Source organism: Myotis yumanensis, unplaced genomic scaffold (genome assembly GCF_028538775.1).
Source record: "Myotis yumanensis isolate MYYU_CA2020_CCGP unplaced genomic scaffold, mMyoYum1.0.hap1 SCAF_7, whole genome shotgun sequence".
Lineage (NCBI taxonomy): Eukaryota > Metazoa > Chordata > Mammalia > Chiroptera > Vespertilionidae > Myotis > Myotis yumanensis.
The window spans coordinates 46,415,269-46,441,277 of record NW_027223758.1 but is presented as its reverse complement, the minus strand read 5'-3'; positions in this window follow the sequence as shown (position 1 = coordinate 46,441,277).

The following is a 26,009-nucleotide window of genomic DNA, read 5'->3' as shown; positions in this document are numbered from 1 at the left end:
AAAGACTTTTCAACATTGAGTTTATCATCATCTATCTTTTACTTCCCTCCCACATGGTCACAGTAACAGAAGCTATTCTCAATCTCTCAGGAGAAAGGTATATGTCAAGAACCCCCATTCTCTTTTGTAAATGCTTTAGTTCCCCATTTAGAAGTTAAAAAGATCTCATTCTTTTAGAAATTAAAAATTTGCATAAAATCATATAACACTGTAAGCACTCATTTCTTAGCATATCCTGGATAATTTCCTGTAAGAATATTCCATTTTTCATAAGAATATGAATATGGCTAAAAATAAATGTGAAAAATTAAATTTAGGGAACCTGGTCTTAGAGTAAGTCATATTTTTCCCTTCATTAAATTTCATTTAACTGAGTTTATACAACTTCTCAACTCAAACACTCAGAAACTACACTTTGGAAACAACTAGGGTAGGTAGGTGTAATTGCTTTTCTTAACATGAAGAAAATGAGAGAAAGAGAGAAAAAGAAATGGCAGGCGAGAAGAGGAAGAGGAAGGAAGGAAGGAGGATTTAGTTTCAATAATGCCATGTTTTATAACAAGCAGGTACCACTCTGAATGCAGAGGACTCTGGGTAAATATTGGCCATTGAAATTATTTGAGTCTGAGTTTAGCCATCCTATCTTCCCTGGCAGAGGGTAGACAAATTACCTTTGCTGTGTAATTCAAGAAGAGAACGTGTCTTTACCTATTTGGAGGATAATTAAACAAGAATGACATGAATTATGATACTAAATGTGGAATAAATGCACAAAACCCCTATTTTAAGCTATTTTTAAAAGATCTATTTACAGTATCACTATAAATGCATCATTGTATAGATAAAGCATTTTCACAGAATTGCAGTATTTCTCCATGACTTAACGTTATTATTTTGAAAACAGTCTCCTAGAAACATCGATAGGCCCAAAGCTCTCCTGCTGATTGCAGACACATGCTTCCTGGCCACCAGCCATCTGGGAATGCATGCAGAGTTCACTCTTCAGGGGAACTCTGTTTTCCAAATGCTGCCAGTATCTTTGCTGCTTTTTCCATTTAGCATAAATACACCAAGCTCCAAAAACATCAACTATTTCATGTCCTGCAGGGGACAACTGACCTTGATCAGATTAAACTAGTAGATAAAGGGGGACAGAAGAATACAGATAAGACAAAAAATACACATTCATGAGGAGTGGAGGAAATTAATAATAGATATTGTAATAGTACGTTCTACATATTTTCCTCAGCTTTTTGTCACCAAACAGAAACCTAGGTGCAAAAGTGGCATTTATCTTCAAAGGATCACCGTTGTTCTCTTATTACCATTGTATGCAAGACAATTATTGTCATTTTTATTACGTCTCAAGATTTGTAACATCTACCTAAAGGTATGAAAGTATGAATTTGTTTTTCATGCATTTAAATGACAAACTAAAAAAAAACAAAACGCGTTTTGTTGAAATCACTTTTAATAAATTATATGACATGAAAAAAGCTTTACTCCCCTAAAATAAAACATATATATTCGGATCCTATAAGAGGACTATTGGGGTTACTGCTTTTCTTAAAAATCAGTAAAATGAAGCATTTTTTTGTCTTTAACAGTATGCAAAAGCCACATTTAAAAAATAAGTCCCAAGTAGCCTATTCCTCTTTTCTAGTGCAATATTATCTTTGGTAGGACTGCCCTCATTTGCTATTTTGTCACACAGCCTTTTAGGGACCATCCTGATATACATACATATCCTTAAACATATGCATATGCACACCTATACACATATCCAAGCATGCACACATATATTCACCACTTGCACACACAACCACATGCATTTCTTATCCTGGGTTGTGTTATGTGGTACTGGGGGGGGGGGGGTATATTTTTCCACTAAGTAAATAAAAACTATGTTTTTTATTTATATTATTTGGCTATTTTAAAATTAATTTCAATACTTTGGGTTATAGTCCAATAAAGAGGATTTGGAAGATAAATTATTTATTCTTAGTTCTGAGGGTAAAATCATAAGAACAAAAAATATTATTTGTGAGTGAGAGAAAGAGAGAAAGTGTGTGTGTGTGTGTGTGTGTGTGTGTGTGTGTTGAGGACAGAAGGGGATAGAAAAAGTGTGCTTTGCTACAAATGAATAGGAAACAGAATGGTCAGAATGGTGGGTAAACAGAGGCAGTATAGTGCTATCTCTGGATGAGTTCCAGGCCCTTCTGTTTCCTTCCTTTCAATCTGTCTTCAAAACCCATGCTCAGGTCATTCTTCCTCATTCAAATGTCCTTGATAAAGTCAGGGAACACTAACCAATTATTCTTTTTCTGAGCATGCTAAGAGTTTGCTCACATAACATATGTTAATTTATGGGGTTCAGGACACACTACACCAAAATAGAGCACCTTAGCATATTGACTATTTACAGATGTTTGGAAATAAGAAAAATATATCAAAAAGTCAGCATGCCTGGTTTGATACCAAGTGCCTATAAAGATGGAAAAACTAAAGATAATGAGTATGATTTAAACATCTCTAACCCCTCCCGGGAGGTTTTCCTATTTCATGCCAATCTAATGCTGGATATGCTGTATAATAAAAGCCTAATATGCTAAGTGCCCAGTCGACCAGTCGGCCGTTCAACCAATCAAAGTGTAATATGCTAATGGTATGCTAAGATGGCTCAACCTCTTGCTATGATGTGCACTGACCATCAAGTGGCAGAGGGTCGACTGGTCGACCAGTCACTATGATGTGCGCTGACCACCAGGGGTGTGATGCTCTGACTGGTAGGTTAGCTTGCTGCTGGGGTCCTGCAGATCGGGACTAAGCAAGATGGGCCAGACACACCCTGGAGTCCTCCCGCAGTTCCTCCCCAGCTGGCCAACCATGTCCCTCCCAGGCTCTGATCATGCACCGGTGGGGTCCCTTGGCTTGGCCTGCACCATCTCACATGCTGGGCCCCCTCGGGGGATGTCGGAGAGCCAGTTTTGGCTGGATACCACGGCCAGGCCCAGGGACCCCATTGGTGCACGAATTCATGCTCTGGGCCTCTAGTTTATAAATAATAATATTTGCCTTGAAATGAAATATACATTGAAAGAAAGTAAATATAATAAAAGTTTAAAATTATTGTGTTCTTATTTCCCTGTATTTTAATCCCTTGCTACATCAGTTATGTTGATAGAATATGAAAGTTCTATGACCCTATGTCTTTGCTCCTCTCTATCCTTTGCCAAATAACTGTTCTTTCCTCAGAGAGAATATAAGTTTCAGGAATTATTTATTCATAATATTTCAGATTCAAGTGAATACTTTTCCTTCCTGTATGCATTTCACTTTAGAACTTTCAATTGTCTTATGGAGTGGCAACATAATCTTGGCATACTTATATTGTTTTCTAATTATGAAATTTAGTTTGCTTGCTTTAGAGGAGCTGTAGTTTATAAATTGAGGAAGGAAAGGAAGAATAGACATTTTCATGATTTCTAAGGGTTGAAAAGAAATGTGTATCCTAAAGAATCTTATATTCTAGATATTTTATTTTTTTAAAAATAGTGCCACTGATATAATAACCTATAATACTGCTCAATGTATGTTAATATTTCTTTAAATGAGTGTCTTTATAAAGGTTGAAGTCTTGGGAGGAGAAGTTAGAGAAAGCTGAGTATATTCACAAAGAAATGAGAAAACTTCAGCTGTTTTGTTGCCATAGAATGAGAAGGCTTTAATTAAACATCTATTCATTGGTAATGAATGCCAAATAACAAAGCAGTTAGTAGAATATTAATTGTATGCTTAAGGACTAATTGTACCATATTAACAATTAATGGCGGTATAAGAAGCTAGATATACTATAATACATAAGTGGTATTAATTGAAAGCTCTTCTCGGAGTGTGACTGTCTACTTCCTAATGGCACAGTAGCACAATATACACATAGTTACTGAGGGTTTTTCCCCCCTGAACATTATGGTATGCATTTGGGTATGAATGATATATCCAAATACACCTCTATTACCATTAAAAAGCAATTGTTACAAATTGTGTTCTTTCCATTCTCATTTCCCTCTGGCAAAAGGAAACCTCATTTCATGACTAAAATTACCCTCTATTGAAAATAACATGATTATTCAGTTCATACAACACCTTAAAGAAGTGAAGCTGGATACAAGACTCCCATTTAGAAGGCTCTCTCCTTCCACTTGTGTCTTGCTCGATTTTCTCTTCTGACAGAGTTGGAATATGTGGTCAATTGACAGTAAAAAATAGGGCACTTCTCTGGAACCTGGCCCTAACACTTCCCTGTTCCACAAAGATATGTTCTGAAAAGTCTGTTATACCTACTGCCTCAATACTGTGAGAGGACACTTTGAAGTAGTGTTTAATGTGAAGGGAGAGAAAAAGAAGTAGATTCTAGGATCTCTTATGGTAGACCCCAAATATGCATCTTCCCTGACTTGACCATGTCACATTGCAGCTTCTCCCAATGGTGGGGAGTGCACTCTTGTACCCTGACATGGGACTTGGCCAAGGGGATGTTAGCAGAAGTGACATAATGCAACCGAGACTCAACATGTGCTCCCCAGTAGGGTCTCCCTCTTGTGTTTGTGTCCTTGCCATGTTTGGCCAAACAAAAGATGGCACATGTTCTTTGATACTTGTGGAGAGGAAGGTTTATCTCTTCCCTCCTGAATCTTGGCTGGTAGATAAAAGCTGACAGGGCTCTGCAAGACTGTTTTTGGAAAGCTGCACATACCTTGAGAAGACAGTGAAACCTGGAAGAGCCTGAATGAAATTATTGGTAAGAAATGTAAGAAAAAATGTCTATTCAAGTCCTTTGTTCATTTTTTAATCAGGTTGCTTGGATTGTATTTTGTTGTTGAGTTTCAGGAGTTCTCTACATATTCTGGATGTTCACACCATAACAGACACATGATTTATAAATAATTTCTCCCATTCTGCAAGTTTTCTTTTCACTTTGTTGATAGTGTACTTTGATACACAGAAGTTTTCAATTTTCATGATGTCTAATTTGTTAATATTTTCTTTTGTTGTGTCTGCCTTTGGTGTCATATTCAAGAAATGATTGCCAAATCCATGCCTAAGTAGCTTTTCTCCTATGTTTGCTTCTAAGAGTTTTATAATGCAGCTCTTATTTTTAGGTCTTGGACACACTGTTAGTTAATTTTTGTATATAGTGTTAGGTAAAGGTCCAACTTCAGTCTTTTGCATGTGGATAGTCAGTTTTTTCAACACCATGTGTTAAAAGACTGTCCTTTCCCCATTGCATGGTTTTAGCATCCTTTTCTTTTCTTTCTTTTTTTTAGGTTTAAATATGTTGTGTTTATTATCATTACTAAAACTATCACATCTTTGTCCAGAGGGAGCCTCTTCAAGGTGACTCTTAAGTCCTTTTGACATGATCCAAGCAGTCAGCAACAGTGTCCTTGTTTGCTGGTATGACAAGATGTTCCAGGTTTATCTTGTACACTTTATGTGCCATATCTGGAATCTACCATTTCTCTAATAAGCCCCTTGTCCTTTTAGTGAGAAATTACGTTCTAAAACCATATCTGGTGCTGGCGCTGCTCCTTGCTACTGGATCAGTCTTTGTTTCTAGGCCTTCTCAGTGAACAGATCTAGGAAAGATGCATGTGTGTAGAAACATACACTGAGTGGCCAGATTATTATGACCACCTGACGTTTGTAGGCAAATTAGCTATAATTTCACGTTGAAGTTGCTAGAGGGCCAGACCAGTATACATAGGGAAGCAGGTTGTTTACAACAGTAGAAGTGATATTTTTTCTGAAGATATGGGTAAAAAAACGCAATCTAACAGCCTTTGAATGTGGGAGATTATATATATATTACATACCTACTTGCATCTGTTTTGCATCTGCTCTTTCCCTACTTTTTAATAGCTGTACTTTGTCTATTTTGTTTCTTAGCCCTTTATTCCAAAGTAAAGTATATATTTAATGTCCAGCACCAACATTATGACAATGTTGCCCTAGTCATCTTGGTCGTCCAAAGCTCATTCCTCAGGAAAGGTTCTTGGGAATAATATTCCTCGAGTCCTTGCATTGATAAGTTTGTCTTTGTACGTGAAAATGAGTTTCACTGGATATTAAATCCTTGGTTCATACTTTCTGTGAATATCTTAAATATCTATGTTGTGGAAGAAAACTAAGGTCAGTCTAATTTTCTTTCCCTTATAATTCACATGTTCTCTTTCTGAGTATCCAAATAATCCCTTCTTTAAGTCCTTTCCATTCCTTTCTGAATATGGCCTCACATTGGTCATTTTGGGTTGATATTCTCAGCTACATACTGTTTTTTTCAGTATGTAGTTTCAGATATATGTCTTTTCTATTTTAGAAAGTTTTCCTTGAGTTATAGTTTTTAGTATTTGTTCTATTCACTTACTTTGGCTTTTCTTGTATGGAAGCTCTTCAATACATTTGACCTCATTTGCAGATCTTTAATATTCCTTATTTCTCTTGAATTCTTTCTACATTTCTTTGTTTTTTCTTGATTTAGATTATTTATTGTTTAAAGTATTACATAAGTCTCCTTTTCCCCCCATTGACCTCTCTCCAGCTGCCCCCACCCACCAGCACATACCCTTGTTCCCTTCCCCAACCCCCCGTCTGTGTCCATTGGTTATGCTCATATGCATGCATACAAGTCCTTTGGTTGATCTTTTACCCACTCACACACCGCCCCCACCTTCCCTCAAAGGTTGGACAGTCTGTTCAATGCTTCTATTCAAAAATCATTTGAACATGTGTGCAAGAGTTTATTTCTTGGTTTTCTGTCCCATTGGTCTATATCTGTCTTTATGCTAGTCCTACCATTTTGATTATTTTTAGTAACTTTGTAAATAAGGTTCTAATTTAGAAAGTGTGAACCTTCCATCTTTGTTTTTGTCAAGGTAATTTTGACTATTCAGTCACCTGAGATTCCTTTTTCTATTTCCATGAAAAAACATTGTTAGGATTTTTTTGGACATTGCGTGAAATCTGTAGCTATTATTACATAATACTGACATCTTAACAGTCTAAAGCAGCCGTGGGCAAACTACAGCCCACGGGCCGGATTCGGCCCGTTTGAAATGAATAAAACTAAAAAAAAAAAAGACCGTACCCTTTTATGTAATGATGTTTACTTTGAATTTATATTAGTTCACACAAACACTCCATCCATGCTTTTGTTCCGGCCCTCCGGTCCAGTTTAAGAACCCATTGTGGCCCTTGAGTCAAAAAGTTAGCCCACCCCTGGTCTAAAGTCTATTAATCCCAGCCAGGCCAGTGTAGTTCAGTGGTTGAGCATCAACCCATGAACCAGGAGGCCACAGTTCGATTCCAGGTAAGGGCACCTGCCTGGTTGCGGGCTTTATCCCCTGTAGGAAACATGCAAGAGTCAGCCCATCAATGATTCTCTCTCATCACTGACGTTTTTATCTTTCCATTCCTCTCTCTGAAATTAATAAAAGACAATATTTAAAAAAAATTCAAGTTTTCTGATCCTTGGAAATGCATTTCTTTCAGGATAGGTATAGTGAGTATGAACTTCCTCAGTTTTTGTTTATGAATGTCTTAATTTCTCCTTTACTTTGGAAGGACAGTTTTCCAGATATTACATTCTTGTTTGATAATTTTGGGGGATTTTTTGTTTCTGTGTGTGTGTGTTTTCTTTCTTTGTTTGCATATGACTTTCATTCAAATACTATTTGCTTTATATTATTTAACTAGAGGCCCAGTGCACGAATTTGTGCATGGGTGGGGTCCAGCTGGCCCCGCCCCTGATTGGGGTGGGGGGAATGACTAGGGGTGGGGCCAGCTGGGGGGAGGGGCTGTGGGAGGTTGGTCAGCTGGCCCTACCCCCCATAGTGCACATCATGGTGATTGGTCATTCTGGTCATTCCGGTCACTTAAGGTTTTATATATATATAGATGGGTACATGGTAACCTTTGCTTCATGTCTCAGAGTAAATGTCCCTTTTTCCTAGGGTCATCACCTGATCCACAGACTAGGTTAAGATTGGTCACATTTGTGAAGAGGAACAGAATGAGGGACAATTTTCTTTTTCTACATTTTTATTCTGATAACCTTTTAAATGTGCAAATATTAATTTATATTGAGTATTTATAATGAATAGCTGATCATTGGGACATAAGAAGCCAAACAAATTTTAGTATACTTTTTCTCATAGAAATAAAATATAAATATTGAAACATACATGGACCGTTAATTACTTTTTAACTATATGTTCATAGATAGAAAAATTTTAAAAAGTCTTTACTTTTTAAGCCTTTTGAAATACATTTAAAATTGCCCAGCAGAAAGATTACATGAACTTAATCTTTAATAGGAGTATACAATTGAAGTTGTTGTCTGTACAGAAGATGCAATAGAGATGTTCACCCCCATTAATATCCATTCTCCCCTTCTTCTAAAGTAATAGAAGCCTAGACTTCTAGCTACATATATATATACAAACTCTGAAATGACTACAATTCCAAGTCCCCATGAAGATGAATAGCTGTGTCCAGATGGATAACTACTAGACAAATAGGATATAAAAGGATGTGATATGTGCAAATTCAAATTCCATGGAGTGGACTTTAAGGGAAGGACTGGCCTTTCTGATTCCATTTTCTCCTCGCTAGTATTTTGCATGTGACCATCAAGGATGGTGGGTGAAGAATCCACATTAAACCATGAGTTGCTTTGGGTATGAAAACACACAAAAGGAGTCTGAGTTGAGACATCGTGGAGCACCACACAGTTCTAGACCTCCTGACTAGGTCCAAGAAAACACAAACAAGCAAACAAACCATCATGTCCCAAATTCTTTAAACCACTGTTAAAACACAACAACAACAACAACAACAACTAATCCGGAACCTAAATTCTAACCAATACATGGGATATCTAAACTGAAATACCTAAGCAAATATTTTCCTTTGTTAACCAAGATTATAGCTGTAATATTTATTATTAGTTTACTATATATCAGGCACTTTACAGGCATTATCTTAATTAATCCTCACAATGACTTCTAATGAAGATTGTATTATTCCCTATCTTTTATATTTGATGAACTTGAGGCTCAAAGGATTTAAGTAGCTTGCCCTAAGTCCTACTGTGAAACCAGGTCAAGGACAGTGTTTCCAATTCAGTATCGCAGAACTCACCTGATTCTTACCTTATGTCAAGCTTTGTTCTATATGCTGGAGTCTTGAGATTAATTAAAACAAAAACAACAACAAAAAAGCAAACCTTACCTGCTTTCCAGAATTATACACCTTTCCATATATTTAAAAAATATGACAGTTTAGATAGAAAATTATTTACTGACTTTTTTCCTGAGACAATAGTTATGCATTTATATCAGATGCATAATTCAAAATTCAATTTTGTAATCCCTCTGATAATCAACCACTCATCAAAATAAAGGCCCTGTTTTTTAAATCTATGAATACATATATTACCTGCAATGCTACCTTACATACAATACTGCTTTTTAGGAGGTATAAAGGCTGGGATTCTATATCGCTGATTTTAATATGTAACACAATTAATTTATTCTAAAACCTGATCAGTGATTTCTATAACTATTTGCCAGGTACGTACTTTCTTGTGATAGGGCATAAGCAAAATCCTTTGAAATGTGCTGATACTCCAACTCAACATTCTTACCATGTTTGAGAGTTTCTTTGATCACCTTGATGGATTTTTCTCACGTGAAAGAAACTGAAGAGATGAAACAGGATAATGGCTGTGAGAACTGCAGAGACAACTGTCAGAGAAGCAAGAGAAAAAAAGAAAAAAGTTAAAGTTACTTATTTTAAATACTACTATCACAGAACAAGAGTTTAACTATATAATTGAGATTATAGAAAATGAGTACACCTAAGAAATTTATCTCTTTTTCTTATCATTTTAGGTATTAAATAGTACAAATAAAAATAATAAGTCACATTTTATAGGGGGGCTGTCACAATTTTAAAAATAGCATGATGGATAGAAACAGTAATTCAGAAGGCTACTTTAATTTTGAAGTTAGGTAAATTGAGGTCGCAAAAGCAGTTGAGTGACTTTCATTGTCCAATAAAAAATAACAACAGAACTTAAACATAAGCTCAGGTCTTTGACTTCAAACTCAATACAACAGACTGGTGTTTGTGCCACTGATACAAAGTGCTGTCCAAGTATAAGTTAAGATCTAGAACAGTGATGGCGAAACTTTTGAGCTCGGCATGTCAGCATTTTGAAAAACCCTAACTTAACTCTGCTGCCGTGTCACATATAGAAAATTTTTGATATCTGCAACCATAGTAAAACAAAGATTTATATTTTTGATATTTATTTTATATATTTAAATGCCACTTAACAAAGAAAAATCAACCAAAATAATGAGTTCGCGTGTCACCTCTGACACGCGTGTCATAGGTTCGCCATCACTGAACTAGAAAGTCCAGTTTGTTCCACTAACCCTTCTCCTTAAATAATTAACTCACAAATAGCTATTAGGGTTAAAGTGATTCCTTTAAACTAATTTACTTAAAAATATTTCTATTGAAAAAATTTGATTAAATCTCAAAGATTAGATATATCACATTATAAAAGTGAAATTTACACACATTTATTAATAGTGAAAAATTTTTGTCTTTCAAATCTCTAGATTGATAAGATTGTTTATTTTGGTTTGGGGACTATGAGATTTAACAAATTTCTCAAGCTTAAAAACAGTGAAGGATGCTTATATATATATATTTATTTAATTTAGAATTATAGATCATATAGATATTACATCATTTAATCCCTTATTTTGAAAAAAATAGTATATTAAGCATATTGATAACTAATATTCACTGAGTTTCACTCTGCACAGGCCATTCTGCATGCATTATTTGACAAACTCTAAAAAGCTGATTTACTGATTTTATAAATTCATTTTCTAGTGTTGTTTAGCTATTACAACACACCTAGCACTTAACACATCACATATTTTCTAGCTCATAGATTCTGTGTCAGTAATTGGGTCATAGCGTGGCTTAGACCTCTTGGGTCTGTGATGGCTGCTATCAAGATGTCAGCCTGCTGTATCCTTCCTAGGATCCAGGTCCTCTTCCTGGCTCATGTGATTGCTGGCAGAATTCATTCCTTTCAGCTCTGTGACTGAGGTCCTGTTTCCTTGCTAACTGGCATACACAGACCACTCTGTGCTCCAAGAACTGCCAGTTTCCCCCACGTCCTTTGCCACATGACCCTCTCACAGGCCTTCTCAGAACATGGCACCTAATGCCTTCAGGAGAATCTGTCTAGTCTGCTGAGTTGCAGATAATGTTACATAACCATGGAGTGACATCCTATCACCTTTGCCATATTCTACTGGCTAGAGCAAGCATGTCAAAGTCACCAACCGCGAGTTTGACATTCTTGGGCTAGAGTAAATCAGATTCCACCCTTTTTAGAGACAATAGTTATGCATTTCTACCTCAAGGGGAGGGTTCTGCATGAGTCACAAGGTTCACCTCAGTGGTATATCTGCCACACTACTAAGGAAGGAAAGTAGAAAATGTGGAAGTTTGGATGCATTCCCATTTTTACAGCTTCCATTTCTATGCTCTACCTACTCAAATTTTCTTCTGATTTAATCGCCTCTTTCCTATGGTTGTCATTTGAATGAGTCCACAAAATAAAATGAGCAAACAAGTGTTCACTTGCATTCCTGTAAATAGCTCAACCTTTATTCCAATTCACATTATTTCTCCCTGGAGATTTCCTGGTCTTGGTTGGAATTTGGCTTTTTATCACCAGGCAGGAGTGCCTGGTGTAGAGATGAAGATGGTTTTGGGGGAGTAGATGTAAGAGTAAGAGCTTGGGCATCTCACTTGCTTTCATTTAACTTCTCCTCCAGGCCTGGAAAAGGACTATCCATGGTAGTGTGGCCTGTAAACATCTGCTGTTAGGTCTCCACATTTTAACACCAGAAATGTCCGTGTGCAAACCTAGTACAGCATACAACCTTAAATAATAGTTTTATTTTAAATAAATGTTACAAGATAGAGAAGACCATCAGGGAAAAAAAAGTAATGAAAGCTGTAAGTTGGGAATAACTTGCATTGGAAACAGCCTCTTATTGAGGAAGTTATTCACAGGTATCCTGGGTGAGCCATCTTCAAATTTATGAGGCTTTGCCAAAGTTCTGCTGATGTCTACTGCTCCTCCATCCAGGGCATGATGACCTATTATACATTTCCTATTTCTAATGAATTTGGCAACAGGAATACAAATTCATGACATGAAAATACTGAACTTCTCAATGAGACGTTCCTCCAAAGATCCAGGGTCAAAACATTGTTTAATTTCAATTTTTTTTTTTCTGAACAGATAATACCATTCTTTATTATAATAAATTATATTATGCTATTTTATTGGTTTCCTATTGTTGATGTCACAAATTACCATAAACTTAGTGGCTTAAAACTTTAAACATTCATATTTTCATAGTCCTGGAGGTCAGATGAATAAAATGAGTCTTTGGGGGCTAAAATCAAGGGGGTGGTAGGGTAATTTCCTTCCAGAGACTCCTGGTGCATATTCCACTCATCTCTGTCTCAGCTTTCGGTGGCTGCCTCATTCCTTGGCTCATGTCCACATCCCTTCAGTCTTGATTTCAATGTTCACATGGCTTTCTCCTCTTCTATAGCCAAATCCCCCTCTGCCTGCCTTAATAAGGACTCATGATTACATACTGGACCCACATGGATAACCCAGAATAATCTCTCCAATTCAACTTCTTCACATAATCACATCTCTGAATTTCCTTTTTCCAAATAAGACAACATTCACAGGATGTGGATGGGAAAGGAAAGACATTATGCAGCCCTCTATAGTCTAGCTATGTATCCAGGTACATAGCAACAGGACTCAAGATATACTTATAACATAATAAAACTTAAATAAATCCCAAGTTTCCCTACAAGATATCTTTTTAGTTAAGTGAAGAATTTGACATCTTAGTGAAATCCAAATATTTGTAATTATATAAACACCTATTTTCATGCACTTTTTTATTCCTTTTATTCACTTTTGAGCTATTTATCCCCGAAAATAGGAACCCAAAAAACAACCTACTTAATTACAACAATGCACAGAAAGTATGGTAATTGGGTTAGATTTTTGTCTCTATCTGTAAAAAGTATTATCATAGGTTAAATTATTTTAATTAACTCAAATGATTGAGCATATTCAGTAGGTGCTCATTTCAGATTCCATGTTTTTGTCTAATATCATATTGTACTTTCAAACATTATTTGGTTTTTATTTCTTCATATTATGATACTTTTCTTCTTTAAATGTTTGCATCAGCTTATTTGTAAAGCGATACCATTACTGAATGTATACAAAACGCCACAGAGCACAGTCACCGTTGCCGGCATGTTTGTTCATAGCATCTCAATGCTGTCTCTTCAACTCAGAAGGGGATGTTTACTTATAGCAGGTGCTCTTGAAAGGCATCAAATGAGGTCTTCGCTACCTGTTCTGGCCCTAATATAGGCAAAATACAAAAATGTGTTACCATAGTAGTTTTATCTTGCAGCCTAATGAATGTGATATGTTTATAGAGCTGTGAGTTCTTATTTGGAAGCATCAGAACAGAACTATTTCTGGGGAAAACAGGGCGAGAGGGAATGCAAATAAGGAACTTCATTGACATAGGAGTCAGAAAATTTTGGTTCCCATCCGGATTTCAACATTATCAGTTTTGTGACCTTGTAAATCATTTAGTATATCTGGATCTCATTTCTCAGATCTACAAGTTAAAAGGACGTAAGTGAATGATCTCCCACATCTTTGTGATATTAAAATATATGACTTTTATAACGAAAAACATAAACTGATGAACAAAAACAGATCTAGAGACAGAGAAGCACTGATCGGATGCTCAAACCTCAGAGGAAAGGTAGGGGAGGGTGGGGTGAGGGGGAGAGAGCAACCAAAGGACTTGTATGCATGCATACAAGCATAAGGATGGACGCAGACAACAGGGGGTGAGGGTGAGGGCAGGCCTGAGGGGATGAGGGGACAATGTGGGGATAAGGACACATTTGTAATACCTTAATCAATATAGAAAAACAAACAAATAAAAATATATGACTTTTGCCACTCGTAACTCTGTTGTGTACAGCAAAGCTATGAATTGTTTGGTGACAGTGGATGATTGCTTAAAGATGTGGTAAATAATTAAGAACTGGAAATTACAAACCATCCAAAACCAAACAATTCTTTCCTTCCTTGTTTTCTCTTAGAATCAACAAAAAGTTAACAAAGAAAATAAAACTAATCTTGCTTCGATTGGTTATGTGCTGAGACAGGTCAAGAGGTTCTAATTTTCCCAAGTTAACTCCTGGTTCCCAATTATCCTTTTGCTGGAAGGAGAAACACTGGAGCAATCGGATTCTCTTCTGAATGTAGTTCACTGTGGGCCCCAAATTTCAGATGAACCACAGTATTTAAATTCAGGCTTCACTGCTGATACTATAGAACTGTTTTCAAAATGCCCACCAAGCATACAAACACATGACATGTTTGTGATTAAGCAGCTAGGCTCTAAGCTTATTTCATCCTCTCTTTTTGTACATATACTGTCTAGCTGTCCCGTCACCATCCTGAATAATGGACACAGATGTTCTCTCTCAGAAGTCCAGATGTGTAATTGCTACATAAAGCCCTTGCCACCCTTGCTACCCAAGGATCTCTTGCAGGGAGAAGGCAGTGGGGTTCACTGCCTCAAATGCAGTGGCAGATTTTTTACCTCTCTATTCTGGTGCCCAGGTGACAGCCCTCCTTCCACCTTTTCCTTAAGTAAGTGGTGGTTAAGCTCCCCTCCAGGAGCCAGCCTCATACATTGTTATATCAAGACTCCATTCTGGGCTGCAGTGTCTTTTTTTGCCTTTTCATCTTGTTCCTTTTTTTTTTTCTCCCCAGAGAGAGTGATCAAGAGGCAGTGTTACCTTGAACCAGACTCTCTGTAGTTCCCTGATCTTTAGTCCTGCTTCAGACCTGTACTTGCAGTTCCTTATGCTCTGATTTGACTCCCCAGACTCCAGGGACAAGCTGTTTCTGTTACCACCGAATGAATACAAAGGGGAAACTCAGCTCAGAATCTCTCTTAAAAGACAAAAGACACAGTTTCATTATAGAAGTCCCACAGTACTTGGTAGACTGTTTTATGATGATGATTATAACAAAAATGATGGTTTAAAGATAACTATAAATTTCATAAATCTGTTTCACAGATATTTTAAGCCTGATCTTCCCAAAGCCTCAGGGAGGTAGACAAGGTAGTTTTTATCTTTATTTTACACGTGTGAAAACCAAACCCAAGATATTAAGTGAATTCCCCAGGGCCTCACTTCTAGAAAGTATGAGAATCGAGAAGGAAAACCAGATCTTGTTCTCCATCCCAATTATGTATCCATTTCACTCATCGCTTTATCCTCTATATATGCTACCAAACTAGCATTTTTCCAGACTCTGCTACTTTTAATTTTATCTACAGAGAAAGGGAGTATTTTCTGCAGTGTGATCTCCTCTGTGTTACTTCAAAGCGACACTTCTTTATCATTCTTTGATGCCAATCTACTAGATTTGACCTAAGTGTTAGCTGGACATTTGGTCACTAAATATGTCACCATTTATTAAATAGATGCAGCAGGTAAATGAAGACCAGTTGCTCCTGGGAATCTGCAAACATGTGGTTCCTTACCTAAGGACACAGATGGACAGTACCTGCTTGGAGACATCCTGGCTCTTTCTCTACCCCAGATCAGTTAATAGGATTCAGCTGTATTCCAGGTTTGTTTATTTTGTTTCCCGCTACACTGACTTTCTGTTTTTTGAAAGTGTATGTTCCACAGCACTTGAGTTAGACCAGGACTGGAAATTAACAACCTCTCTTGTTGCTTCTACATTATGACTTTTCACTTTAAACGACTGCTGTCGACTGGTGGCCGCTTTCTGCAATTTTTGGCAAAGATTCTCAAAAGGGAATCTGGACGTACTGATTTTAGGTTAATTCATTCATTGGAGACTTTTAATACAGAGAAGTTAGTGTTCCAGACACAGTTTCAGAGTTTGGGATGGAGAGGCAAACACAGCAGACACATTCTCTGTGTTTCCAGCCTTATATTTCTGCATTTTAACAATATAAGTTGCTTTCCAACTTAAGCCTAATGAGAATGTACAGACCACACACACACACACACACACACACACACACAGAGTAAAAAACAAAACAAGAGTGAGTGATAAAGAAACAAAGGAAAGATTTTGTTATTTTGTGTTTTTTGTTTGTTTGGGTTTTTTTTGTTGTTGTTATTTTTAAGCTCCCAACACTTCTCAAGCTGCTAGGTTTAGACCTGGCAAGAACATATGGAAGAAAATATGCAGGAATCATGGGTAGTAGCCCATTAAAATGAAATATGTTAGAAGGACAAGTTCTGAAAATGAATGACCCACTACTGATCATGTATACTCATGTACAGTATTATATTCTTTTTTTCCTTTCTTAACTGAATTTATCGGGGTAATATTGATTAATAAAATTATATTTCTTTGATAATTTTAAGGTTGGCAGAAATTCAGTGCTTTATTTAATGTACAATTAGATGCTGCACTTCGAAAAGTTTGTGTATTTCTAACTACCCTAATAAAATTCATGGAGTAAATGAAAAAAGAATTATTCACACATACTTGAAAGAACATGCTAAATTTATTAGGAGAGTGACAAGATCAGAATTTGTAATTACATTTAAAAAACTATTTATCCTGCTGGTGTTTTGTGGGCTGGATCAGCCCTTCGTTAGATACACACGGCACAAAGCTTAAGTCAAGAATTCACGAAGGGCTTTGGCCTAGGACATTTGATGGCAAGGAAAAAAAAAAACTTAAAGGGACATAGGCAAATTAGGGTATTATTTAGAAGGTACATTCCCTAAGGCTTGGCAATTCATAGGATGAGGATACGTGGAGTGGAAGAATTCAATGTAACTCCCAAATTAATGGCTTGGGCAATTGGGTATAAATAAAATTATTCACAGATAGAGGGAAAGCCAGGAGGGGAAGATGTTCTGGTAGGACAACATTTAGGTTAATGTCATGTTGAACTAGAGATGGCTGTGGGGCATTCCTGAAGGGTTATTAATTATGGAATTGGGCCTGTGGACCTGGAACTTAAGTACATTGTCTGAACATGAAATGCAGATGGCCTGTGGATAATACCTGGAAGCCCGCTAAAGCAAGTGATTACCAAGGGGAAATGGGAAGACAAGACCTAAGTGAGAGCCCTAATTAATATCAAAATTTGAGGGATGGTAAACCCTACAAAGTGACGCTGAAAAGATGCAAAAGATGCAGTTTTATTAACCAAAGTCACCCCAATAAATTAATTTAAAAGGTGCAGTTATAAAAATAAGAAAAATGCAAAGGCTAGGGGTTATGGATAGTTTTATCTTTTGTTGATTGAATATTCTTAATTTTTTAAAAATATAAGATATAGCACAAGTAGGAAAATGCTCATAGAACATAAATGTTCTGCTTAAGTATTTTAAAGTGAGTTCATATAATGAAAATCCACATCAAAAAATAAAACATTTCTAGCACTGTAGAAAATACCTCATTTGCCTTACCAAAGTCAATCTCTCTCATACTCATCCTATATAATAAAGAGGTAATATGCATATTAACTCTCATGCCCTCACAAGATAGCTGCCTACGACCAGGCCCGCCAGGGGCGTTAGTGAGGGATGACCAAAGGACTGAACAAGCAGGCTGCATGAAGTGAACAGCCGGCGGGGGGTTAGTAAGGGATGACCAAATGACTGAACAGCAGGCTGCTGGGGTGACTAGGCTGGTGGGGGGGGGCAGTAAGAGGTGACCAGGCTGGCAGGGAGGGGGCAATTGAGGGCAACCTGGCCAGCAGCGGGGGACAGTTAGGGGTGATCAGGCCAGCACATAGAGGTAGTGAGGGGCGATCAGGCTGGTGGGGGGGGGGCAGTTAGGGGCGACCAGGCAGGCAGGCAGGTGAGCAATTAGGAGCCAGTGGTCCAGGATTGTGAGAGGGATGTCTGACTGCCGGTTTAGGCCCCATCCTCGGGATCGGGTCTAAACCAGCAGTCAGACAACCCTCAAGGGGTCCTGGATTGGAGAGGGTGCAGGCTGGGCTGAAGGTATCCCCTTCCCCATGCATAAATTTTGTGCACTCGGCCTCTAGTAACATAATGACCTTCTTGAGTTCCTAATCATAGTATTGTCTAATACTATGAACTTTTAAAGAATTGGAAATATTTTTTTATGGCATTTTTTACTTAACATTAATGTTTGTGATAGTCATCATGTTGGTGCATATGGCTAAAGTTCAGTCCTTTTCATTATTAATTTACCACAATTTATATATCTATTATAATTTTGATGAATATTTGAACTGTTCTAGGTTGATGTTATTATGAAAATTCTGTCATTAACATTCTTATCTCTTCGTGCAGATGTTTAGGCATTATGAATAGATTCTTTTGAGAATATGGTAATAAACAACATAATCAAAGATCACTGCAAATATAATAAGTAATGTAGATGATCCATTGGCTTTATTAAAAGAAGATCACGGATTACTTTGGTTAGAGCATGTTCAGTGGGGTGCATAGAGTTCATAGCAAATTTTAATGGGGTAAGGATGCAACGTATTACTGGAAAACAATTCAGGGAGTGCAGATAACTCATTCATGAAGCTTGGCCTTAGCAGAAGGGAAAAATAAAGAAAATATTTGCTCTAGTTACATGGGAACACAAGGCCAATGACACTTCTAAAAGAGATGGTATCTGTCAAGTCTTCTCTTTCTAAATTTTTATCAGCTTTTTCCTATCAATATTTAAACAGACTTAATTTCTGCCATCTTTAAAGATTCCTTTCTCAAACCCTAACTCCTTCCCCAGGTTTCTAAATCCCTTTCTGATATGAGCTGACCTGATTCTCTATATACTAAATGGTCAAGAGATTGACATATTTCAGTTCTTCTAACATGCTCAACTTTCTCTCACCTCCAGGTCCATTCTCATGCTCATCTTCTCAGAGCACATGTATTTCTCTTCTGGATAGTTTCCATTCATTCTTCAGGTTTCTGCCTAGATATTATTTCCTTTAAAAGTCTTCCCAAGTCAAATTATATTTTCCATAAATGTTTGTGTATTAAAGTTTGCTCTACATCTCCTTTCTGGCATGGTCACAATGTTCTCAGATTTGCACTGCAAACTGGGATGATTCCTAGTCACAGCTCTTTCCTTCCTTATATCCCTACCCAGGTGTAATAGCTACATCATTAGCACATGACTGAAGCATTCCTCAGTCAAGTGGCTCATGGATCACTTTGGAAAATAAGAACTGTACTATAACAAAGGTCTAGGCATGGCTTAAAAGTCTCTGATGTTGCATTGCTTTATCATTCTGGCTTGAGTTTTAGAGTGTCCATAACAGATTTACCTAATTGAATTCCATCTGTTTTCATGTGTAACAGGACCCAAAAAGGAACGCTTCCTCACTCCCATCCCAACACTGACTACTAAACAAATCTGTAATTAAATAGGTTTATTTTCCAGATATAGACTTGCAAATTTAGGGTGAATTCTAATAGCATAAATATGGTTAATCTCAAATGTGATTATTAAAAATATTGTAGAAATATTGGAGGAATGTTATAATTGACAACTAAGACATATGTTCCTATATATAGTTGCTGGAAAGATGCATGTGTTGGTATATAAATAAATATGAATATATACATATTTCTAAGCTACACACATAGACACACACACTACATACTACATGGCTAGGGAATAAAATATTTCACATAGAGAAGTTTATAATTAATTAAAATTTATCCTGACAAGCAAAATTTTATTAACTTAAAATCTTTATAACCTTTGGTAAATGATGAAACTCACATTGCTTTAGTTTTTTATCTGCAAAATGAGGGCTTATAGTCTCAGATAATCTCTTTCATCCTTCTCTGATTTAATTTTTTGTGGTCTTTATATCTTTTAAAAATGGATTATAAACTTAATGTACTCCGAGGACATCAAAGACGGTTTCATTTTCTTGTTTTGTTGTTGATTCAGAGTCAACGGTAGAAAAAATGAACAGTCTACTTCAATTTTGTTTTCAGCTTTTCTGTGTTATTTTCTGATACCTGATTGTCAAATTGACATTTCTGCCATCCCTGAGCTGGGCTTTTCCAGCTGTCATTACTCCCAAACCTTTTGTGCTCAACTTGCAGTAGATTGCAAAAATATTGCCAAAACTGCACATAATAATGTTAAATTATATATAGTAAATAAGATTCTGTGTAAAGATAGAAACAATACCATAGTTCTACAGGTGGCCTTTAGAATAGCTATTTTAAGGTTTGACATCTTTTCTTATGTTTGATTCAGTTACAGAGAAATAAGTTTGCTCAACAAGCCATTGAATAAGCAGCATAACACTGTATATTGGCCTTTGCAGAGAATGTCCACAATATAAATTATTACCTAATATTTATCCAGATTGTAGCACCCAATAGAAAATGATTGGTACAACTTAAATCAGTTTAGTTTCATACTTCATACAAATAATGCACTAGACGCTCTTATCTTACAGCTGTGTGCTTATTATGTTTATATTTTTATTAATAGTACTAGTGGCCTGGATCACAAAATTCATGCATGAGGGGGGGTGTCGCTCAGCCCGGCCTGCACCCTCTCCAATCTGGGACCCCTCGAAGGATGTCCTACTGCCAGTTTACAGGGATGAGGCCTAAACCGGCAGTCAGACATCCCTCTCACAATCCAGGACTGCTGGCTCGTGACCACTCACCTGCCTGCCTGCCTGCCTGATTGCCCCTAACCACTCTGCCTGCCGGCCTGCTCGCCCCCAACTGCCCCCCGCTGCCAGCCTGCTTGCCCCCAAATGCCCCCCCCCGCCAGTCTGATCACCCCCAACTGCCCCCCGTGCCAGTGTGCTCGCCCCAAACTGCCCCCCTGCTGGCCTGCTTGCCCCCACCTCCCCTCCCCATTGGCCTGCTTGCCCCCAACTGCCCCCCTGCTGGCCTGCTCACTCTAAATTGCGCCCCCCCGCTGTCCTGATCACCTCCAACTGACCCCCCACTGATGGCCTGATTGCCCCCAACTGGCCCCCCAGCTTGTCTGCTTACCCCCAACAGCCCTGCCCCCCATCAGCCTGATCACCCAAAATTGCCATCCCATCCTGGCCTGATCACCCACAACTGCCCTCCCCTCTTGGCCTCTAACTGCCTCTACCTTGGCCCCGCCACCATGGCTTTGTCCAGAAGAACGTCTGGAAGGTCTCCTGGAAGGTCTCCCAGTCTAATTAGCATATTACCCTTTTATTAGTATAGACAGAGGCCTGGTGCACGGGTGGCGGCTGGCTGGTTTGCCCTGAAGGGTGTCCCGGATCAGGGTGGGGGTCCCGCTGGGGTGACTGGCCAGCCTGGGTGAGGGGCTGAGGGCTGTTTTCAGGCTGGCCACTCCCCCCAGCAGCCCAAACTCCCAGCCTCTTCTTTTTTTCTTTAAATTGCTACATTAGTGCCTCAACTACCAATATAATAAAAGCTGCACAGCTACTCTCAATATCAACTTATATCTACTTTCTATGTTGACACATCAGAAAATCATTGTCACCTTCTAAAACCAGTGGTTATTTGCCTGGCTTTGCTTTGAGAGGGCAGATTAAATATAAATATGAGATAGAGTGGATACTTTTTAGTAAGTAAAGGCATACACATGTTAGCATGCTCAGACTTCTTTGTCTCTTTAAGATGCTGCATCTAAAGCATATTAAATTAGTGCTTTCCTATTAACATACTGTTACAGAGGTTGTTTTTTTTAAAAAAAACACTCCTTTTTAAACTCTTACAGGAGATTCATAATCAGTGAACAGTTTTAATCTTTCATTTTTCTTGGGTTCTTACATATATCACTAAATATGTGAAGTGCTGCATATGAGAAAATCAATAAATGCAATGCTTAAATGATGAATGTTTATAATTTACTCTTTCATTGCTACTGTGTGCTAATAAAAACAACACCTAAAAAAGAAAAGTGAGGTTACAAATATAGAACAGATACCTGCCCCCAACTAAATATTTTCCCGATAGTTAAATCAAAACACATCCATGGCTAGCATTTTACCTCATTGCACATAAATTGTAGATTTGATATAACTCATCCAGCCCATTCAAAAGGAAAATACATAGAGTTAAAGGAAAACTTGGAATAAACTTCATTACACAGTTGGGCAAATCATTTATGCATTCAAAAAAAGCAAACAGTAAATATGAATGAATGCAGTTGGGTTATCTGTAACTGTCTCAAAAAACTTTTTTTATGGATGAAATATCTCAAAAGTTAAATTACCCAGTGTCACAATACTTTATGTGAAAGAGCTGCAGAAAGTTTCACATCATTTTTAAAGGTAGGACAATACCATATGCATTTACAATGTGACAAGGAGTTTTTCATTACATATGAGTGCTTTTTTAAGCCTCCCATGTCAATTTTTTATGCAGTGGGAAAACTGTCATACAATTAAAGTAATGAAAGCGATCCCATTTCTCTCTTGCTGAAAATATAGATTCTTATAGTAACAAGACAGTCAGAAATCATTTCCCTTGTTAATACTTAGAGAGAGAGAACATTTTCTTTTTGAAGGAACCTAAAGAATATCCCAATGGATATAATTTTACTATTTTGAAAACAATACCCACATAATGATTCTCTTCTCTGAGCATTATTAGTGGGGGAAAAAGTCCAATGTGTATTTCACAATGTGAAGCCTGATTTATTTCCTTTGAGGCTGTGTTTACTACTTGCTAAACCAGACGTGAATGGAAGTGCCTTCCAGAGTAGCCAAACAGACACTGAGCACTCATAAATTCCTACTGCTGAAAGTCTTATCATATTGTGAGAGTTTTACATAAAGACCACAGACCCTTGGGCCAAGTCATTTATTTGATATAATGCCATTACTCCCTTCTCTGATTTAGGTTACAATATTTTTTCATATTATTTAACATCAACCTATGAACTAGTAGGTCACGGTTCAACTCCCAGTCAGGACACATGCCCAGGCTTGATCCCCAGTGTGGAGCATGCAGGATGCAGCCTATCAATGATTCTCTCTCATAATTGATGTTGCTATCTCACTCACTCTCCCTTTCTCTCTGAAATCAATAAAAATATTTTTAAAAATTCAATTTAATTGTTAATTGTAAAGGTTTTTACAGAGAATTCCAAATATTCAGACTAAGATTGATTTACTAGACATGTTAGTCTTTCTCCTTCTAAATAATCTTGAAAACATCTGGCTCTGCTCTCAGTCCTGAAGATCCTGTTTATACTATGTGAATCTTTCCATCTTGCACATGTAACAAGGCATAGACAACTGAATTAATTTGGATTAGTCCGTTTCTTAGCCTAAGAAAATCTAGTTTATTTATATTTCTCTTGAAAATATGAATAAATAAACAACGGGACTACATCAAACTAAAGAGCTTCTTCACAGCAAAGGAAACAGTCAATACATTGAAAAGTCAACCTACAGATTGGGAAAAAATGTTCACAAACTATATATCTGATAAAGGGTTATTTTCCAGCATATATAAAGAACTCTTCTTATATATTGATAGCAAAAATGCCATTAAATCAATTTAAAAATGGGCAAAAAACCTGAATAGATAGTTTTAAAAAAAAGCCATATAAATGGTTAATAGGTATGTGAAATATAGCTAAATACTGTTAGTCATCAGGGAAGTGCAAATCAAAAGCGTACCGAGATATCATTTCATACCTGTTGAGATGGTTATTTAAAAAATCGCAAGTTTTGGCAAAGATATGGGGAAATTAGAAACAGTACAATGTCGGTGGAAAGAAAGAATTTTGGAGCCACTTTGGCAAACAGTATGGAGTCCTTCAAAAATTAAAAATAGAACTAACATTATAATCCAGCACTCCAATTTCTAAAACAAATGAAATCAGAATCTCAAAATATCTACATCTATGTGTTCATTACAGCATAATTCACAGTAACCAAGATACGGGAACAACCCAAATGTCCATGATAAATAGATAAAGAAAATGGGGTACATAAATACAATAAAATATTATTCAGCCTTAAAAATAATAAAATCCTACCATTTTTAAAAAATGAACGAACACAGAGGACATTATGCTAGATTAAATGAGTCAGTCACAAAAAGTGAAATATTGCATGATTCCGCTTGTATAAGGTATCTAAGTCATCCCAGCTCATATAAGCAGAGAGTATAACGGTGATTTCTAGAGGCTAGAACATATCAGGGAAATGGAAAGCCATTGTTCAATGGGTGTCAGGTTCCAGGTTTTCAAGATAAATAAGTTCTAGAGATCTGCTGTACAACAATATTGTACAGTGCATTTAAAATGTGTCGAGTTGATCTCCTGTTAGGTATTCTTACTACAACTAAACACACATACAACTCACAGAAAGGAATGTAAATCAAAATATGGTTTCCACATGTCCCTCCACTGAAGACACACAGGAGTCTCAGACATTCAGGTTGCTTGTCTTCCTCTGCAGTGTCTTCCTCTGTGGAAGGAGTATTTTCATTCCTTTATATTTGACTAATATTAAATTGCTGATGGTCTTAGGACACTATGACTAGACACTTTATTAGCTAATTTGTACAACATAAACTTTTTAAAAAGTATGTGACCTGTATTTTTAAACTTGTATTAAATTTACAAATCTGAACTTAATAATAATTTTTAAATATTTCCCTTGAAAACAAAGGACCTATTCTTTGTCTCTAAATGAATTATACATTATTAGCTGCTGTCTTTCACAAATAGTTAAGCTTATGGTCTAATTTATCTCAATTACCATGTTGGTTACTTAATAGATGAATGCATTAATTTTAATTGGGTAAAGACTAAATTGGATAGGTATCAGCCTACAAAATTGTTTCACTTACTTATTTAAAAAAACTCACAAGTAATACTAAACCTAAATGACAATCTACTCTATTTAAAAATGTTAGTCCATATCAGAGCATGTTTTACTTAAGATGTTGAAATTCAAATGCCAAAAACCCACAGTTACCAGAATCTCCATATTATGATGCTTGAATTTAGAAATCTAAGTATTGGTCATTCATTAATTCCTGGTCTGCATAGTAAAAAAAAAAAAAAAATGTTGTGTATGTTTACTTATCGTTTTTTGTTACAAATAGTGTATTTAGTTCAGAACAACTAAAAGTTGTAACGACTATAATGTTGGAGAAAAAGTACTCCATCATTTTAAGATTTGGTCCCAATTAGCTGATTCCTGCATTAGTCAATTAAGCATGCCCCCTACTGGGGATTGAGCACATACCCCTGGCATGTGCCATGACCAGAATCGCACTATGACCTCTTGGTTCTCAGAATGATGCTCAACCATTGAGCCTTACTGGCCAGGTTAAAGGTGGGGTTTTAAGAACTACATTGTATTCCCTCTCTATTGGTTGTATTAAATGAATAAGAGCACTTATCTTCATGATATAAAACATCCAACACTTAACAGTATCATTTGGAGAATTGGTGAATTATTGACTAAGACTACCCATGACTTTGGATGCATAATAATGCTTAACAAATATTCACACAGATTGAGCTCTGGACCAAAAGAATTCTCCTAATAAGCGTCATTTGAAAATGTATTCTCAATACCAATGACTCTTTGGGGAATTTCTCACTCATTTGAATAAAGTATAAAGTATACCAGTAATAAATGTTATTTTTTCCTGCCAATATGAATCCTTGCCAGTCCTGAAGGAAACACATTCAAATTGACACATGGTGACAGATTACAATAGAGTCTGAAGAAGCACAAAGTTATGCAAAGTCCAAAGTTTGGCAGGCCTTT